The following is a 12,586-nucleotide window of genomic DNA, read 5'->3' as shown; positions in this document are numbered from 1 at the left end:
ATTTAATCTCTTATGAAATATATAATCTTTCGTGAACAGAACAGTATCTTGCACAAATTGGTTCAGGTGTAGTCAGTAAAATGTTACTACCTGAAATGAGACTTCAAGTCACATTGCTAAACTGTTGAGAGTGTTCAATTATTGGGACCTTTGCATAACAGAGGAATTTTCTCATCATTAATTCAAAAGACTTTTGTTTTATACTGATATAAGTGAAGTTAAAAGAAGTAAATTAATTTTGCCAATCTTATTATTATTTAATTCTCTAATGATACAGATATTATTATGGATCATATCTACCTCTCTGCATACCTAGATAGATAAATTTATAAAGCAATTCTGCAATAGTGAGCACAGGTTGCTAGGCCTTCTGTTAGGGTCATTTCCTTCTACTTGACTGTTATTATCTAAAATTTTTACAGCACTCTCAAGGCTCTGAGCACTGAGGCAGTGTTTGTTTTTCCATAAAAGTTGTCTATATTTTACAGTGGCATATTTTTCTCAGCCTAGCATTTGCCATTGGGTTGAGTTTCCCAGGTCTGTTTTAATTGTACATTGTCTCTAAACTTCTCAGGTGATGGAGACAGTGTGTCTACTAATGGTGCTGTCTCAAAATCTTTGGGAGTTTCCAATTATGCCTCTACTCACATTAACTCAATGTGACAAAAAAAGCATGATCAAATTTTTGAGATAGTACTCTAACTTAGGTTAAGACTTTGAGTACAGTGGGACAGTATCTTTGATTCCTAGAAGCTCTCTTAAATAGTTGAGAGTGTCTGTGAAGCACTTCTGAGTCCTTAATAATCACATACATTAGGGGACTTAACTTAGTGGGCAGATTTAATGGAAGTACTCTTGATTTGATCTTTGTCCTGAAGTCATTTCTTATTTAGTAGTCTTTTGCTGTCTGAGGACCCTCATGAACCAAAGAAGTCCTATCTCTTTTATATTTTCTTTAAATTCTGTTTGAAACTTGACCACATGTTCTTTTTCTTTAAACTTACCTGCTCCTTTCCTGTTTTGTCATAGGCATCTAGAAGAAGTCTTTTCAATATCCAAACAAGAAAATCTATTAGTTAAAATCATGACTGCATTTAAATTCCTTCCCACATTTCATGCTACTGCAGCAACATTTTTGTAAGTGCTTTGCTACATTAATTTAGGTCTTTTTTCTTTTTTCTTACTAACATTCTGTGTCTATGTCTGGATACCAAAATCGGTGACATATGTTTTAACTTTCGGTTGTATAGCATCTTACTTTAGCCACAGCATGGAGAAGCAAAAATAAAGATGCAATCATGAGAGCTAAAGCAAAATTACACTGAAAAAGTTATATGGAATTCACTACATAAAAATTAAAACCTCTTTATGTCAAAGACAGATATTAAGCTGAAATTATTTGAAACATTCACCAGTGATTTAGAAATAAACTTAAATAAAAAATGAATTGTGATCTTAGAAATTCAAAAACATGCATCACAGATAAAAATGAATATCTCTTTGACATAATAACTTTAATTTTGAAATACATTCTAAAGAGAAGCCAGAAGCATATTTAAAAGCATTTCTATGAAGTATGCACTGTGACGTTATGCAAACTATAAAAAGTTTAGTAAAAAATACTAAATCTAGTTGTTTAATATAAGACATTGGATAAATATATCATGATATATCTGTATTAAAAATAATTGAGTTGTTTATGTCGGTTTTTTCTGAGAATGTTTAAGCCTGTCAAGAACAACACAAAATAGCAAATAACAAGTCAAGTTCAAAAGGTTATATATAATATAAATATAATTGCACTGGTTAAAGGAAGACTATATATCTAAATGTTAAAGTTACATTTTTTCTCCAAATTTGTCACATGTATATAATATTTTTATAATGAAAAACCTCAGCAAATGCCATATATAATGGTTCTAATATTTTCTGCAAATTCATTTAATTTGTTTAAGTATATAATTTTTATTAAAGAATAGAAATAACTATTCTCTCTTTATAATTGGATTGAAATTTAGGGATAACGTATCTTATTGTCTTTAAGACTGATACAGGAGGTTAAATTTGTCTGGGTTCTGATACCATTGAATTATAAAGAAATAAGAGAAACGAAACACCTGATATTTGCTTTATAAATCAGTTATAAGTAAATAAACAGCAGATGTTTTACTAATTGTAGTTTTTAGGGCATAGGATTTGTGACAGAGACTTTTTATTCAGAAAAAAGTCTAGGATTCAGAAGTACAGTTTCAATGACAACAGTAAAATTACGAGGAAAAATTATTTTTACCTCTTCACAATGATGGAAGACAATAATTAATGATCATGGAGTACTTTTAAAAATGTAACTGCATTGTATAACATCAGCCTTGGTGCTGACTTTTAACAGAGTTCACAACAAGTCAATTAATTCTTGATCACCGGGCAGCAATGCCAAGTGTCATTAGTGCTGGAAGCCACAAGCTGCCACTGTGGACCGGCCCATGTTTACTTCCTGGAAGGCTTAGCGTTTGGTATGTGGAATGGAGCTGGCCCTGACTGCATATTATAGCACAAGCAATTATTCACCAAAATGTGTCTAGCTGCAAGCACTTCATTCCTGTTGCCACAGATGGCCCCTACTCTGATCCAGAGCAGCATGAATGTGGGCTAAAAATAGCAGTACACAATGCAGCAGGCGACCCTGGTGAGACTTTGAATTTAAATGGCATTGGTAGCACGTTTTCAGAGACTTTTGCTCACAGAGTTAACCCTTGAAGAAGTCCTGGAAAGAGAATACTGTCTCTATTCTTTGAGCTATCGAGCGTATTTCTAGTTGTACTAAATTTTGTTATGCCTAACAGAAAGATCTTTCTTTCTGTCTTATGCATGTACCATTTTTTGTTCTGCTTATCTATCTGCCTTTTGCACCTAGAGTAGGAAAGTGAGTGTGTCAGTTTTACATTGTGGTTACATTTTTTGATAATACTACATGGTTAGAAGAACATAGTTGTTAAAAGAAAACCTATGATGTGCAAGTACGTGCTGAGCACTGTGGAGGATAGCCACGTAACCCTCAAGCCCTTACCAAATTAGTTGCAGGAAAATCAAGAATTTAAGTAACAGAGCAGGATCTGACTTTGGTCCTCATGGATGCTGCATGATTGTAGTACCTCTGGTTTCCTAACCCTATGGTTGGTCCCTGCTGTCCTCTGAGGTGGAGGTCTGCTGAATGGTATCTTGAAAACACTAAACACACCTCTCAAATAAAACTCTGTTAAAAACAGCCTTCTGCCATCTGTTGCTGACACATCTTAGTCTCTGTCAGGGCATGGACCATCTTGGCTCATGATCCTTTTCAGATTTCCTTCAAAGCGCCTGGATTCCCTCATGCTAATAGAAACATGGGACATCAACATTCACCTCTAACCCTCACAACTGACAGCAGATTTGGTCTCTGCCCTCAAGGAATTTATGATTTAACTATGCATTCCAGTGGCAGAAGTTACAAGTACAGCATCTCATACAATTCCATTGCCATGTTTTTGCTGGATTGATGAGCAGTTGATAGACCCTAAATTCCACTCTGTCAAGACCAATAATGCAACATGATCTCTGCCATGTGGTTCTCACTTAGACAATTTTAAAAAACTAATATTAGTGGTTAACTCTTTGACAGTACGTAGAAGACATTGTTTTATGTACTTAACACGTTTAGTCTTTTTACCCACAACCATCAAATTTTTGTCACTTCGTTTTGAGAGATAAACTCAACACAGGGCAGGGGTATCACACTGGCAAACAAACAAACAACAAACAAAACAGAATCAGGATTCAAACCCAGATATTCTAGTTTTAAGGCACATATTTTAACTACAATAGTAATTACCACAGTTGTTATTTAACTTCTGGAATTGCAATGTGTACTTTTTGGAATATTGTTCATTAAATGTCATTCAAAAAAGGAAATTCTATGAGCACATTAGTTTGAAAAATATTACCGATCCTTTGTATTTTTTTCCTTAAAAAGCGGCTTTATTGATTTCAGTGAGAAATTTGTAAAAACTTAAAGTGTTAAAAATTAATGTATCAGGTTTATATTAATACAACAATTATATGTCTAAAATTCTTAATTGAACTCATATTCTATACAAGAACAGATATTCAAGGGGTTCTCTGTTTCAAAATTAAAACCACAATGCCATGACCAAATAACCTGATTACAAACAGGTATCGAAGAACTGCAAATGTGCATGCTTCACAGTGGCTCTCTTCTGTCTCTCTCTTTTTGACAAAATCTTACTTATTTGAATAACAATCTATACTTTTTAAAATGCATTTAAATTTTATAGGTAAGTGGTTACTTACATCTTTAAAAATTTTAAACATTGACTTGAAAAAGCAATAGAAATGCATTTAATACTAATCAAACTGATTAAAATACCAAGAAAGCAAATAAAAATCCATATATATATATATATATATATATATATATATACATGTACATATACAAATATTTAAATATAGAAAACACCTGTCAATAGTCAAAGTATTTTTAATAGTGGTGCAAGAGTGGGAAGTGGGCACTTGATGCCAGGGAATATTTAAAAATGAGACTTTTCAAGCAAACGCCACCTGTTGGGCAGCCTTGTATTTTGAAAATTTAAATCTAATTTAGATAGATTTTAAAAAATCACACCCACAAGTAAAAAATTTGTAATTTGTTTACAAAATGCAACATACCAGTACAGTGCATTCAAGTCTTAAAACTCCCTGTTTCCATTTAGGAACATGATTTAACCTGTGTAATGAAGCCTACACCCTTAGCACCTGCTATTAATTAATTTCCACATAAGTGAATATGAGACTTGGAAAATAAATTGTCTATAACCTATCGATGAGGCATAGATTATCTGAATCAAATTTATGTCTTGGTGTGAGCTGTCAGTAATCCCAGCACACTTTACTGCTTTGTAGTAAATTTTGTATGATTTTCAAGTCCTTGAATGACTTGAAGTTTTTCCTGTTTGTTTCTCAAGGTTTCGGCTTGTTTCTCCCCATCCCTGTGACTCCAGAGCAACAGACCAGGGCTGGAGGTTTAGCTCAGCGGCATAAGCACCTGCCTTGCAAGCAGGCGGTCGTGAGTTTGATCCCCGGTACCGATAAAAATGAAAAAGACAAAAACCAAAACAAACAAACAGAGCAACAGACCAGTCGCTGTTGTTTCCCTCCTTGTCCAGAATCTTTTTGTACCTCCAACTTTCTCCTGCTTCTCTAGCTTGTTTCTCCAGCTGTGCTCGATATTTTTAAACTTGAGTTATTTGGTGGCTTTTGCTTCATCCTTTCCACTAATGCCTCCTATCCACACTTGGCATTATCTTGCAATTCAGTGTTTGGTGACTCCCATTTAAATTCTGCAAGCTGTTGATGATCAGAGTTCATCTGGCCAAACTCATCCTGTAAAATCTGTTAAAAATTGCTGCTATTGAAGATGGAGGAGTTACTAACTTCTCACTTCTACTACCTTGTGAGGATACTTATTTCATCAAAGGAAAGTTTTTAACCACTCAATCATCATACAAATCTGTACCGTGTTGTTGTATTAAGTGCAAGACATGCTGAACGTCGGCTACCATAACATGACATGGCTAAGACCAATGGACTTTCCAGCCATGAATGGCGTATCATGCAAGCATAATCTATAAAGATATTGTGCACCAAAATATTCCCAGGCCCTTTCTTTTCTGGTGGCTATGACTTTGTTTTTTAAGGTTTCATGCAGTGAGAGCATGTAAAGCTGTTTTAGCTTCAATGATTCAATGATAAGTCTTTTTGTTTCTAGATCAGTCTGAAACTCAGCTGCCTTAGCTTGGATACATTCTTTTCCTGTTTTTCATCATGAGATTTTGTTTCCATTTCTGGTATTTTTTTTTTCTGCAAGGGTTTGAACCTTGGTAAATTTGTTATATTTTTGTTCAACAAGGTCTAGTTTTACAAGTTGGCACAGAACGTATGTTTAATCATGTTGTTCTCTTCTTAGAGTCATGTGTTTCTCTAAGACAGATGTTCTCTCCATTTCTGGGTGCTTTATCATAATCCACATGTGTTCCGATTGTTTTTCTAAAAGATTACATTAATTTTCCACAGCTAGCAACTGAGAAGCCAGTTTCTGATTGTTTTGATTCCTCATTCTTTTAATTCTCCATTTCTTGTATCTGCTCATCTAGTCCTTTTAAAAAATATATATTGAATTGTTTCTCTCCTCAAAGTTTTCACACTTTCTTCTGCTTGAATCCTCTTATGTTCCAAGCATCAAATTTTAGCTTGAAGATTTTTCAGAGCAGAAAACATGGGGTTTGTAGAAGTTCCAGTCCATAGTTAGCTGGCTCCAAGGCAACAGGGCGGAGGAGAACAGTTCAGGGTGTGCAGAATACTGCCAAATACTTTTGAACTCAGCCATTGCTTCCTGAATAGGCAAGGGTAGTCTTGCTTGAGGAGAGACATAGTTCACTCTTAAGGAAAGGTTTATCAGGTGGATATAATACATATGGAAATGAAGAGCCATATTTTCACTAGATTTGATGGTCAGCTAAGACATTCAAGAAATGAAAATCAGAAGCCACAGACTCTGGAGCTTCTGCTGTCTCTCTGGTTCCTCAGTATGGGCCTCTGCTGAGTGGGTTTGCTTTGGGCTCTCCAGCTGTCTTTCAAGATTTTAGTCACCCATCAGGGGCAATCCTAAGAGGAGCCTCAGATGCAAAGGGCAGAGATACGGCTGCTGGAGTGACACTGTACGCACATGGAGATGCCCATGCTCAGAGCATATGAGGAAAGGACAATGCCTCATGACAAATTTTAAAATATTAAAATCTCATAGATAGGTACTGCTGGGATGCAAATTTTCCAAACACCCTTGTCCCTAGAACGCTTTTTATCACGATTCCACAGCAAGTTGCTGAAGATTTTTGAAAAATATATTTGTAGAAAAAATATCTTAGGGGAAAGGTATTTTTTTTTAAGAAAAAATAACGTTTCTGACAAAGAGTTCTACTGATAAAATAAAATTAAGGCTCCTGTAAATTTCTGCACTATGTTTCAGTAAAGCATGATTTGAATACTAGAAGAATGTGCTCTTCCCCCCATCTTTCCTCTCTCTACCTCTGGACCCATCTGTTATTCATAATTTTAAAAAGCTAGTTGGTGCCTTTCATGTTAGTCTTTTCTACACAGAAGAGACAAAGCATATTTATTTTAATGCTGAACATTTAAAGAAGAATAACATATATTTAGAAAACTATCCATATGCTAAGTGCAAAGTTAATTAGTTTCAGAAGGTGAGTACATTTGTGCAAACAGCATCCAAATCGAGTGAGAACATTGCTACCATTTTAGGACTCTCCCTCTTCCGGTGGTTACCTGCTCTATACAGGGCAGCCACCACACATTTGTATCTCTGTTGAGGTATAATTGGCATCTGTCAAACTGCATGTACATTTTGGTGCGTTGTGACATATACAACACCCAGTCAAGTTAATGAACATATCTACTCTACCTAAAATTTTTTTCTGGCCTTGGTAATTCCATGTTAACAAGCAATAATTGGTCTATCTTTTGAAATTATAAAGTAGTTCACCTTTTCTAGAATGTTAGATAAATGGAAACATGTATCTGTCTTCTAGTTTTTAAAAGAAGTCTGATTTGCTTCACTTAAAATTATTTTAAGATATTTACTTATTAATTGTGCATTTTTAAGTTTCTGTAGTTTGATGAGTAGTGTTCAACTGTATGTTTATTCACTGACTGATAGGCATTTGGCTTTTTAATATTTTTTTAGCCATTACAAATAGGAATTCTTTGAACACTTGGGCATAAAATTTTGTGCAGATATGGGTTCTCATTTCACTCTTTTATAAATATCTAAGAACAACATAGCACTGTCATGTGGCTAGTGTGTGATTAATATTTTTATGGAATTGCTTACCGTGTCCAAGGCAAATGTGCCAATTTACAGTCCCACCATAGTGCACACTATTTCAGTTGCTCTGTCTCCTCACTAGCAATAGATATGATGTGTGTAACCACTCTGGTGTGTATGTGTAGTGATACTGTATTGAGATTTTATTTGTGTTTGTGGGGAGCTATTCAGACTGCTACAAGACTCAGGGACATCTAAGGACACCTGAAGATGTGAACCTTCCTGTCTAGCAAAGGTTGCACAGTGGGCTACAGTTATATAACCATGATTCAGCAAAGGTAAACATGCATGCCCTGGTTCCGGGACTATGTAAGAATGTAAATATGAGATAACAATCTGTGTAAGAATTATACCGTAAGACGCGGGGGACTGTGACTTTTGCTCTCTTGTGCTCTACTCTGCTCCATGCCAATCACTGTTGTTGATGTCTTGCACAGCTGTGTTTTTTAATGTTGGGTGCTCTGAGCAGGCTAATAGTGTTTCTTTCATAGCATCTTTTCATATGCTTATTACCATTTGTACCTCTTCTTTGGACAAATTTCTATTCAAATAGCTAGCCTTCTTATTTATTTATTTTTTGTTGGGACTTCAATAATCTTTTCTCAATTTTGAGTATAAACTATTGATTTGATACTGATTTTGCAAGTATTTTCCTTGTTAATTTTGATAAAGTGTAAATTGACATCAGTTGCCCTTCCCTACAGTCATTACTATTTATGCAAAGCTTAAGAAATAATTTCCAAACTCAAATCACTGAGGTTTTCTCCCATATCTTCTTCCAACATTTGTATAGTTCTGTCTCTTGGATTTAGGACAATGATAATTCTCCAGTTTATTTTTGCATATGACCAGGTAGGACTAGGGCTGAGTTTTTGTTAGTTGGGGTGGTTGGTTTGTTTTGTGTATGGCTACTTTATTGTACTACTAGTATTTGTATAGAAGACTTCTTTCCCCCACTGAAATATAATTTTTAATATTGTTTTACTTATTACAGTTTCACAAAGAATTATTGAAATCAGGAAGTGATGTAGGATATATCATTTGACTTTATTCTTTTTCAAAGCTACTCTTTGAGTTTCCTTACATTTACATATAAATCTTAGAATCAGCTTGTCAAGCCTTACAAAAATGTCTACAAAAGTTGTCTTCAACTTGGGGAAAATAGAGACCTTTAAAATATTGAGTCTCCTGATTTACATATGCAGGACATTTCTCTGTGCATTAAATATTCCTGAATATGGTGCAGCATGTCTCTCCAGGCTTGAGAGCAAAGGTTTTACCCAAATTTTATCAATTATGTCTCAAGATATTTTATATTTTGATGCAATTTTAAAGTTTTAAATTCGTATTGTTCATTGAAAGTACCACCTAAACTAATTCTACCTGTTTCATAAATCAGTTTTTATCTTCAAACATTAAAGAGCTAGTTACTAGTAACTGAAAAGTTACTTGTGATATTATAGTATTTTTAAAAATATATTACAAAGTAAAATAAAAATCTACTGTTTTAGAGACAATTTGAAAATCACTGCTTAGATTTACTGTTTTCACTTATTTATGTTTTCCAGTGGAAGTTTATGACTAAGGAAAACTTTCAAATGTTCTTCAAAGGGTTTTAAAAAGCTTAAGCATAGCAATACAGAGAATTTCAGTTAAAAAAAAAGTTCAAGAAATAGACTCATGCTTTAACTTTGGACTTAAGTTTCCTGCTGGTTCAAACCAAACCATTAATCCCATACATTATAGAATAAAAGGAGTTCACTGGTGGATGGAAAGTCTAACCCATTGCCACTGTAAACATCTTACCAAAGTTTAATATTTTTACCTGTTCTAGAGAGTCCTACCACAAATGTTTTACAATATTGGCCAATAAGTACTTTTCCAAATCTCCTTCCTTTACACACACACACACACACACACACACACACACACACAACTGCACCTGCACCATGGGAAGTCCTTTTAAGCACACACACTAAAAAGTGACAATCTATAAGCTAAGAAGAGAACCTTCATCAGATCTAGATTTTTGTGGGCATCCTGACCTTGGACTTCTAGCCTTTAGAACTGTGAAAAAATAATCTATTGTTATTTAAGCTACTAATCAGTCTGTCGAATTTTGTTATGGCAGCCTGAACAAACTAATGAGTAAGCTAAACCTAATCACATTTTTTATAGCTTTCTACAGTAGCTGTTTAATTTGCTGCATGAAGTGGATTTGCTGGTTAATGTGGAAGATTAGGGAATCATTTCCAGGTAGTCCATTCTGATTAATCTGATGTTTTCTTCACAATTTAGTGATGGTATGGTTATTACTACCACAGGGTCATCAAACTGCAACTCATTAAGCAGTTTATAAAATAATGTCTCTTTTCAAAGTGTGAGAATATCTACCTCTTCTTAAGAAAAGGAATTGTTGCAAAAAAATTATTTAGTTTAGTGAGTGTCAAATAGCTATAGGCTTAAGGAAAACAGAAAAAGAAAAATTATTTAATAAATGATTTTTATATATTTTTGAGGTATTTAGGGATCTGAATTATAATAGATGTTTGTAAATTTCATTTGTAGCTATATAGCTACAATATTACAATATTACAAATTTTATGAGGAAGATAACAATAAAGACTAGCCTCATGGAAATTCTTTAATGCTTCTCAGAATTGAGTTTTTTAATCCTTCCCATGTAAAGTTCCAGACTGGTTTGTCTATGTAGTACTTTGTGTCTAATAATTAATTTATTAATGAATAAAACTGTAGTGTGACCTGGTCTTAAATATCTATCAGTTCTCTGAAACTGTAAGTTGGCCCCTCCTGCTTGGAATCCCAGGAACTTAGATACTTGTCATAGGATCCATGTTGATCAAGAATGTAAAATGTGATGTTTGACAAGATGAGCGTTTCTTTTCTTTCCTTTTTTAATTTTTCTCAGGAAAATTAATCTATACTTATTTGCAGTCAGCTAAAAGACTAAATCATTTCCTTTTTTCTAAACAATAGTAATCTATAATAGAAAATTGATTAAAAGAAAATCATTTGAAGTTTTAAAAATTCTAATAAAATTTAGGACATTTCGTTTATTTTCTCCTAGTTGTTTTAATGTTTATATTCTGGATAACTGAATTAATAGTAAATTAATGTATGTTTTAGAAGAAAAAAGAGAAGTGTGGCTCTTGTGTTCTCAGCACTAAGTTTATCACTATGAAAACAAGAGAAAAGCAAGCAAACCAAAGTTTCAAGTCTTTGGATCATAGTACGTGAATTACAAATACAAAAAAATGTTCTGATCAAAATAAACTTCCTTTTAAAAATTTTAAACAATAACATTTTAAACAGTTCTTTGGAAAAAAATAACTATTTTTCCCTGGAATTCAACTCTCCCCCAACCCTGCCCTTTGCTTATTGACTATGTGCCAAATTAAAACACAGTTACAGGAAAATAAACATACAGATTAAAAAGTATATTTAGGTAATTGCGAAGTTCTCAACCTTCCAGATGTTTGGCATTCTGTAAAAAACATATTACATGACTTGATTTTTCACTTTATATCTGTATATTTTGCTACTAGACATTTTTTCTTGGTGGTTTATATGAAACATTCATTTCTCGTCATGATTCTGTAGAATGCAAAAGATTTTAACACAACAGCAATAAAACAAATTTCACATATCTGTCAAGTTAAAGCTAAAAAGATGTTTCAAAATAAATATTTGAATAGATTTATTGTACGTATTTTGTCTTTTTACAGCTATGTAAGATATGAATGGCATTAGTTTATTCTTAGGTTGACAATTGAAAAATGTGGCAATATTAAAATGGGCTTTTTTTGTTCTGTTGGCTGTTCCTTGTGGAATTTTTTATAATATTATGGGTTGACTTAGAAAGGGGTACAGCACCATAAAATCTAGCTCAGTTGCTACGAAATAAAATACACTGGGGACAATATCAGTGAATGAAGTGGGCAGGTGATAGGCACTCCCAATTTTGGAGCTCCACCAAAGGAATGCAAACCTTAAAAAACTTGTATGTTTGGGGGAGATGTTATTCAAGGTTACAGAATTTCTATGGGCCTGGAGACATATGTCTGCAAAACCAGATCTCAGGCTGAGTTAATGGATCACAAGTTAGAGCTTTCTCATGGCAACTTAGAGAGATCCTGTCTCAAAAACTCTAAAAATGAGAGAGCCAGGAATGTAGCTGTATGGTATAGCACTCCTTGGTTCAATCTCCAGTATGACCAAAATCAAAATTACAAAATTTCAGCTAGTGAGAAAGAACATTTAATATGTTAATTCTGCAACATGATGACTATAGTCAATGATACATTATTTTCCTGAAAAATACTAAGAGAATGAAGGTATTTTCATCACAAAAATATTATTCTCTGAGGTAATATATGTGTTAATCAGTTAGATGTAGCCACTTTGCAGTGTGTATGTATTTCAAAACATTTGCAGAATACTTATGGAATACATTTCATTTGTCAGTTAAAAAATAATTTTTAGAGTTAAAAGGACAGCAAGAGCCTCAAGACACATGGCTGTTAACTGAATTTTCTCAAGATATATCCAGTTTCAAACTTGATTTTAGTCTAATTCCTTTAACTCCATCTTTTATGGAAAACAGTCTGGTCT

At 33.8% G+C, this 12,586-nt stretch overlaps 1 pseudogene; it reads right to left on the bottom strand.

The window, feature by feature from the left end:
• Nucleotides 1-2,417: 2,417 nt before the first annotated feature.
• On the bottom strand, nt 2,418-6,545 carry LOC100735095 (centrosomal protein of 57 kDa-like; annotated as a pseudogene).
• Nucleotides 6,546-12,586: the final 6,041 nt, after the last annotated feature.

Source organism: Cavia porcellus, unplaced genomic scaffold (genome assembly GCF_034190915.1).
Source record: "Cavia porcellus strain 051 isolate PalLab524CR breed Dunkin Hartley unplaced genomic scaffold, mCavPor4.1 scaffold_2, whole genome shotgun sequence".
NCBI lineage: Eukaryota > Metazoa > Chordata > Mammalia > Rodentia > Caviidae > Cavia > Cavia porcellus.
The sequence above is the reverse complement of the archived record's forward strand: the minus strand, read 5'-3'. Positions and strand labels throughout refer to the sequence as shown.